Genomic DNA, 8,188 nt, shown 5'->3' on the forward strand with positions numbered 1-8,188 from the left:
TTTAACAGTCTGATGGCCTTGAGATAGAAGCTGTTTTTCAGTCTCTCGGTACCAGCTTTGATGCACCTGTACTGACCTCGCCTTCTGGATCATAGCGGGGTGAACAGGCAGTGGCTCGGGTGGTTGTTGTCCTTGATGATCTTTATGGCCTTCCTGTGACATCGGGTGGTGTAGGTGTCCTGGAGGGCAGGTAGTTTGCCCCTGGTGATCCGTTGTGCAGACCTCACTACCCTCTGGAGAGCCTTACGGTTGTGGGCAGAGCAGTTGCCATACCAGGCGGTGATACAGCCCGCCAGGATGCTCTCGATTGTGCATCTGTAAAAGTGTGTGAGTGCTTTTGGTGACAAGCCAAATTTCTTCAGCCTCCTAAGGTTGAAGAGGCGCTGCTGCGCCTTCTTCACCACGCTGTCTGTGTGGGTGGACCAATTCAGTTTGTTGATGATGTGTACACAGAGGAACTTAAAACTTTTTACCCTCTCCACTACTGTCCCGTTGATGTGGATAGGGGGGTGCTCCCTCTGCTGTTTCCTGAAGTCCACGATCATCTCCTTTGTTTTGTTGACGTTGAGTGTGAGGTTATTTTCCTGACACCACACTCCGAGGGCCCTCACCTCCTCCCTGTAGGCCGTCTCTTCGTTGTTGGTAATCAAGCCTACCACTGTAGTGTCGTCTGCAAACTTGATGATTGAGTTGGAGGTGTGCATGGCCACGCAGTCGTGGGTGAACAGGGAGTACAGGAGAGAGCTCAGAACGCACCCTTGTGGGGCCCCAGTGTTGAGGATCAGCGGGGTGGAGATGTTGCGGGGTGGGGGTGATATGGTCCTTGACTAGTCTCTCAAAGCACTTCATGATGACGGAAGTGAGTGCTACGGGGCGGTAGTCGTTTAGCTCAGTTACCTTAGCTTTCTTGGGAACAGGAACAATGGTGGCCCTCTTGAAACGTGGGAACAGCAGACTGGGATAAGGATTGATTGAGTATGTCCGTAAACACACCAGCCAGCTGGTCTGCGCATGCTCTGAGGATGCGGCTGGGGATGCCGTCTGGGCCTGCAGCCTTGCGAGGGTTAACACGTTTAAATGTTTTACTGACGTCGGCTGCAGTGAAGGAGAGTCCGTAGGTTTTGGTAGCGGGACGTGTCAGTGGCACAGTGGTCCTCAAAGCGAGCAAAGAAGTTGTTTAGTCTGTCTGGGAGCAAGACATCCTGGTCCGCAACGGGGCTGGTTTTATTTTTGTAATCTGTGATTGACTGTAGACCCTGCCACATACCTCTTGTGTCTGAGCCATTGAATTAAGACTCTACTTTGTCTCTATACTGAGGCTTAGCTTGTTTGATTGCCATGCGGAGGGAATAGCTACACTGTTTGTATTCGGTCATGTTTCCGGTCACCTTGCCCTGGTTAAAAGCAGTGGTTCGCGCTTTCAGTTTCGTGAGAGTGCTGCCATCAATACACCGTTTCTGGTTTGGGAATGTTTTAATAGTTCTGACATCACTAATGCACTTGCTAATGAACTCGCTCACCGAATCAGCGTATTCGTCAATGTTGTTGTTTGACACAATGCTGAACATATCCCAATCTACGTGATCGAAGCAATCTTGAAGCGTGGAATCTAATTGGTCGGACCAGCGTTGAACAGACCTGAGAGCGGGAGCTTCCTGTTTTAGTTTCTGTCTATAGGCTGGAAGTAACAAAATGTAGTCGTGGTCAGCTTTTCCGAAAGGAGGGCAGGGGAGGGCCTTATATGCGTCACAGAAGTTAGAATAACTGTCATGCCCTGACCTTAGAGCTTTTTATGTCTCTATTTGGGTTTGGTCAGGGGGTGATTTGGGAGGGCATTCTATGTTCCTTTTCTATGTTTTTGTATTTCTTTGTTTTTGGCCGGGTATGGTTCTCAATCAGGGACAGCTGTCTATCGTTGTCTCTGATTGGGAACCATACTTAGGTAGCGTTTCTCCACATGGTTTTTGTGGGTAGTTAATTTCTGTTTAGTGTTTTCACCTTACAGGACTGTTTCGGTTATTCTCTTGTTTATTTTTGTTATAGTGTTCAGTTTTAATAAAACAAGCATGAACACTTACCACGCTGCGCTTTGGTCCGATGATTCCTCTTCTTCAGACGACAAAAAACATTACAATAACAATGATGGTAGCACAATCGATATGCTGATAGAATTTAGGGAGTCTTGTTTTCAGATTAGCCTTGTTAAAATCCCCAGCTACAATGAATGCAGCCTCAGGATATGTGGTTTCCAGTTTACATAGAGTCAGATAAAGTTTGTTCAGGGCCATTGATGTGTTTGCTTAGGGGGGGAATACATGCTGCTGTGATTATAATCGAAGAGAATTCTCTTGGTAGATAATGCGGTCGACATTTGATTGTGAGGACTTCTAAGTCAGGTGAACAGAAAGACTTGAGTTCCTGTATGTTGTTATGATCACACCACGTCTCCTTAATCATAAGGCATACCCCCCACCCCCCACCCCCCGCCCCTCTTCTTACCAGAAAGATGTTTGTTTCTGTCGGCGCGATGCGTGAAGAAACCAGCTGGTTGTACCGACTCCAATAGCGTGTCTTGAGTGAGCCATGTTTCCGTGAAGCAAAGAACGTTACAGTCTCTGATGTCTCTCTGGAATGCTACCCTTGCTCGGATTTCATCAACCTTGTTGTCAAGAGACTGGACATTGGCGAGTAGTATGATCGGGAGCTGTGCGCAATGTGCCCGTCCCCGGAGCCTGACCAGAAGACTGCTTCGTCTGCCCCTTTTACGGCGTAGTTGTATTGGTTTGCCGGCTGGGATCCGATCCATTGTCCCGGGTGGTGGGCAAAACAGAGGATCCGCTTCGGGAAAGTCGTATTCCTGGTCGTAATGATGGTGAGTAGACGTTGCTCTTATATCCAGTAGTTCCTCCCAACTGTATGTAATAAAAACATAAGATTACCTGGGGTACCTGACCGCGGCAGCCTTCCAATCTTTGGGGATCTCAGACGATAAGAAAGAGAGGTTGAATCGGCTAGTAATAGGGCTTGCAACAATTTCAGCTGATAATTTTAGAAAGAGAGGGTCCAGATTGTCTAGCCCAGCTCATTTGTAGGCATCCAGATTTTGCAGCTCTTTCAGAACATCAGCTGTGTGGATTTGGGTGAAGGAGAAGCTGGGGGGGGGGGTTGGGCAAGTTTCTGCAAGGGGTGCTGAGATGTTGGCGGGGGTAGGGGTAGCCAGGTGGAAAGCATGGCCAGCTGTAGAAAAATGCTTATTGAAATGATCGATTGTCATAGATTTATCGGTGGTGACAGTGTTTCATAGCTTCATTGCAGTGGGCAGCTAGGAGGAGGTGCTCCTTATTCTCCATGGACCTTACAGTGTCCCAAAATGTTTTGTAATTAGTGCTACAGGATGCACATTTCTGTTTGAAAAAGCTAGCGTTAGCTTTCCTAACTGACTGAGTATATTGAAGCTGTTCTGAGGGTGAAAGGGGGTGCAACTCAATATTACGAAGGTGTTCCTAATGATTTGTACACTCAGTGTTTACCCAGAGCAGTGATGTGCAGGAGGGAGGGGGAGGGCTAGTAAGTGGGATAACAGGTAGTTAGTGAGAGAAGCAGTGAGCTTGTTGGGCTCATGGCCCAACACACGAGACGAGACGCCTGTCTAAGAAGAGCTGATTACAGTACAGTCTGTCTCTGCTAGAGTCTCTCTCTTTCTCTTTTCTCTTTTCTCTTTCCTCTTTGCTCAGCTGATGAAAGTGCTGAAAATGTGTTTCTGTGTTTATATTAGCATCTCAAGAGTCAGGAGTGTGGAACTCTGAATTTACAGAATTAATTTGTTACTTTTCCACTCTCGGAGCACACGTTGTGAATATTTGTCTGATGCTGCGAGGTGCAGTGCATTGTGATTTGAAGATTCTGCATAGAAATTAAGAGGTGTGTGTGTGTGTGCGTGTGTGTGAATTTCATAGAACTACACTATTCATTTTTCAAACCAGGTCTAACTGAGGGTTATTTTCATTGTGAAGTACTTTGGGAGATTGGAATCAATATTACATGGCCTAAATTCCCTGCAGCATCTCCGACGTCCCTAGACTCCTTACACAAAACATTTTCAGGAAATGGATATCTCTTCATCCGACAGTAATGCTAAAGTACCACCAGAGTTTTTCTTACATTTACGACCCAATAATTTATTTACTTTCTCTTAATATTTTATACAGACTGCGGTTACCTGGCTTCTTGCACTACAACAGATTCCAAAATAATATTTTCCTTACACCCTCTCTCTTTTCCTCCCTCCCTCACCTGCTTTGTCAGCTCCCTCTTTCTCTTTAGAGGCCATTTCTCCAAATGAGGAGACCAGGGAAGGGCAGGGAGAAACAAGAGAAGCGGAGGAGCAAGACAGGAACCCGCGCAATTCTAAAACTGCTGACCTTTATCCTTTGTTTGTGTTTTTCTCTCACTTTCTTTATTCTCTCCGGTAAACAATTACATGTGGATCAGGAGTGAAGGTTCACCATCCCCTCGTAATCAGCCCTTCCCGTCTGCTGACGTGGGGGTTTGGTCCCCCCCCCACCCCGTTCCCCCAGGTGCTTAGCTGTTGGCTTAGCTATACCGCAACACCTAAAACAGCCTTTGATCTGAATTGACTGTGTGCATTGCTGCCTGGTACACAACGCTTTGTGATGAAATGAGTGCTGTAGTGTAAATCCGGTCCAAGTTGATCAAAGACTTTTTACGCTTTGATATATTTGCCCCTTGGGATTTGATCGGCCATCTTGGTCATTGTTTATAACAGAACTGGAATGGTTCACTTTAATATGCCTTGGTTTAGGTCCAAATCTGTCGTTCTGCCCATGAGCAAGGCAGATAACCCACAGTTCCCAGGGCACCGAAGACGTGGATGTCGATTAAGGCAGCCCTCCGCGCCTCTCTGATTCAGAGGTGTTGGGTTAAATGTGGAAGACACATTTCAGTTGAATGCATTCAGTTGTACAACTGACTAGGTATCCCCCTTTCCCTTTTTCATCAGTTCCTACTGATGTTTGGTGGGTTATGGTTGTGAATATCAATTCCACATGTGTTTCTGCTGGAAACGGACTGGTCAAAGGACAGTTTGGGCAGTATGATGTACAAATCCACTCTTTAGAGATTTCTCATTATGAATGGTAAGCAGAGCAGCAAAACAGAGATCCATCTTTAACCCAGTGGATCTGTCTGTATTGGGGTTGTTGCACTGAATTATAGTGATTAGGCTAATAATGTGGGCCTCGAGGAAGAAAATGGGCCGGTGTGTTAGAAATGCCAGGGCTGATTTCTGGTCCTAGTCTGTCCCTGGTTCCAGCTCTTTGTTTTGTTTTGCTGCTCTGCTTACCATTCATAATGAGAAATCTCTGAAGAGTGGATATGTACATCATAGTTGTTTTGCTTCCCTGGCTTTTTCTCATTTGCACTTCACATAATTTTCCTCTTTCACACAGGGGAGTGTTTACTTGCTTGGAATGCTAACTAATGCTGTTTTCCACAGTTTGAGTTTCACCCAACCTCCTCTTCCTTCATCATCCTAATCTCCTGTTTCACCCCTGCTCTCTAGCACCCCAATGCAGCGAGGCTGAGCCTTGCTCCGATCACTCCACGTCCTTTTCCCAGTATTACACACACATTGTAAATGATTAACCTACCTCAAGTGAATTATCACCCTCCTCCCGCTGTGCTCCTCAGCCCCAAATAGAATTTTGATCTGTGTTCATCAATTATCCGATGAGCGGCTTGTCGCCCCAACTGTACCCAGCCCGTCCATGGTGTCCGCTTGCGTTCTTCAAGCACTAGATCAGTAGCCATAGAATTGCAGGGGATTAGCTATCTCTCTCAGAGCAGGAGAGCCGAGTGCTGTCAAGTTCATTTAGAGGTGGGGAAAATAGGTCTTTCAAATGCAAGTGATTTTCTTGCCTTTGACCGATGTCCTATTGATTGGCACAAATCACGGTCAAAAAGAAAACCCTTCTGTTGGACAAAAAGCAAACGTTTTTAAACCATTATGCTGTTAACCCTCAGGAAATGACGGAGGTCCAGAGAGGACATGTAACAAATTAGCTCGTTATGGCGAGATCACGAGAGAAACTCTCTAGGAGTAGGCATATTAATAATAATTTAACAGCGGTGTCATAGTTAACCAGTTGCCGTATGACTCTACAAATATCTATTAGAGCAAATCTGTTGTAAGTAGCCATGTGCTACTCCATTTCAGGCCGGGGTCTTCTTATCAAAGCTTCAGCAATTACAACCTGAGGAATTACCTATTCCAAACACACTGCATGCGTTACAGTATGCTGTCCTTCAGCACCACATTTTGTCCGACATTTTTGGCTGAAATGACAAATAGACTGTAGCCTACATGAAGTGTAGGAGTATTTAGAAACCACAAGTGATTCCCTTCACCTTCTATTTCTATGTGCTACTTGTTAAGTGCTGTATGTGACTGTGTTTTTGCTGCTATTGACAGGCCAACCTCCCTGTTCAAACTATTAAAGAGATTCAAGAGATTGGTAGTCTGGTAAACTTTCATTGGTAGTCTGCAACCACAGGCCTCAATGTTAACTTTTCTTGCACTGAACATTCCATATTTAATCCATTTAAAATGGATGGGCAACCACATGTTTATGTCTTTAAAATTGGAATGTGTTGGAGCCAAAATTGGAAGCCATCTATAGCTGACAGACATAATGCCATTTTTTTGCCTGAGTTAATGCCTGATCAAAATGAAAAAACGAAGGCATTGATCCACCATTGGCTCTGCTGCTTCAGCCATACCGTCAATCTATCTTCAATATGTCCACTCCTCTTCATAGAGGTTATCTCATGATAAAAAAAGTTTGTTTTGTCGCGATCACGAACCAATTATCTTGTGATCTTGCCAAAATAAGGGCATAATTGTTTTAATTCATTTGTCCTCTCTTTTTTTTCCATTTCCATTGCTTCCACAACAACAAGGGAATCAGGCAGCCATGGCATGACATACAGTGCCTTTGGAAAGTATTCAGACCCCTTGACTTTTTCCACATTTTGTTACATTACAGCCTTATTCTAAAATGTATTCAATTGTTTTTTTCCCCTCATCAATCCACGCACAATGCCCCATAATGACAAAGCAAGCAAAAAACTGAAATATCACATTTACATAAGTATTCAGACCCTTTACTCAGTACTTTGTTGAAGCACCTTTGGCAGGGATTACAGCCTCAGGTCTTCTTGGGTATGAAGCTACAAGCTTGGCACACCTGTATTTGGGGAGTTTCTCGCATTCTCTGCAGATCCTCTCAAGCTCTGTCAGGTTGGATGGGGAGGGTTGCTGCACAATTATATTCAGGTCTCTCCAGAGATGTTCGATCAGGTTCATGTCCCGGCTCTGGCTGGGCCACTCAAGGACATTCAGAGACTTGTTCCGAAGCCACTCCTGTGTCGTCTTGGCTGCGTGCTTAGGGTCGTTGTCCTGTTGGAAGGTGAACCTTTGCTCCGTTCATCTTTGCCTCTCTCCTGACTAGTCTCCTAGTCCCTGCCACTGAAAGAAATCCCCACAGCATGATGCCAGGTTTCCTCCAGATGTGACGCTTGGCATTCAGGCCAAAGAGTTCAATCTTGGTTTCATCAGTCCAGAGAATCTTTTTTTCTCATGGTCTGAGAGTCTTTAGGTGCAATTTGGCTCCAAGTGGGCTGTCATGTGCCTTTTACTGAGGAGTGGTTTATGTCTGGCCACTCTACCATAAAGGCCTGATTGGTGGAATGCTGCAGAGATGTAAATAAGGCAATAACATTTCTAAAAACCTGTTTCCGCTTTGTCATTATGGGGTATTGTGATGTCATTATGGGGTATTGTGTGTAGATTGATGAGGAAATAGATTTATTTAATCCATTTTAGAATACGGCTGTAATGTCACAAAATGTGGAAAAAGTCAAGGGGTCTGAATACTTTCCGAAGGCACTGCATCAATCGTCTGGAGAATCACCTTTAGATTCCCCTGTTGCAGTAAAAAAGGAAATATGAGAATTGCAGAATGATCTCCAAGCCCATTTTTTTCTGAGTGAATAACCACATAATGTTTTGAATTATTCAACAGATTGGTTTTAGCCAGACAAAAACTAAAGACCTTAAGCTAATGAGGCTAATGAGCAAAATTGTGTCAATCTTTTTTCATCCATGGAA

Source organism: Oncorhynchus mykiss, chromosome Y (genome assembly GCF_013265735.2).
Source record: "Oncorhynchus mykiss isolate Arlee chromosome Y, USDA_OmykA_1.1, whole genome shotgun sequence".
Classification (NCBI taxonomy): Eukaryota; Metazoa; Chordata; class Actinopteri; order Salmoniformes; family Salmonidae; genus Oncorhynchus; species Oncorhynchus mykiss.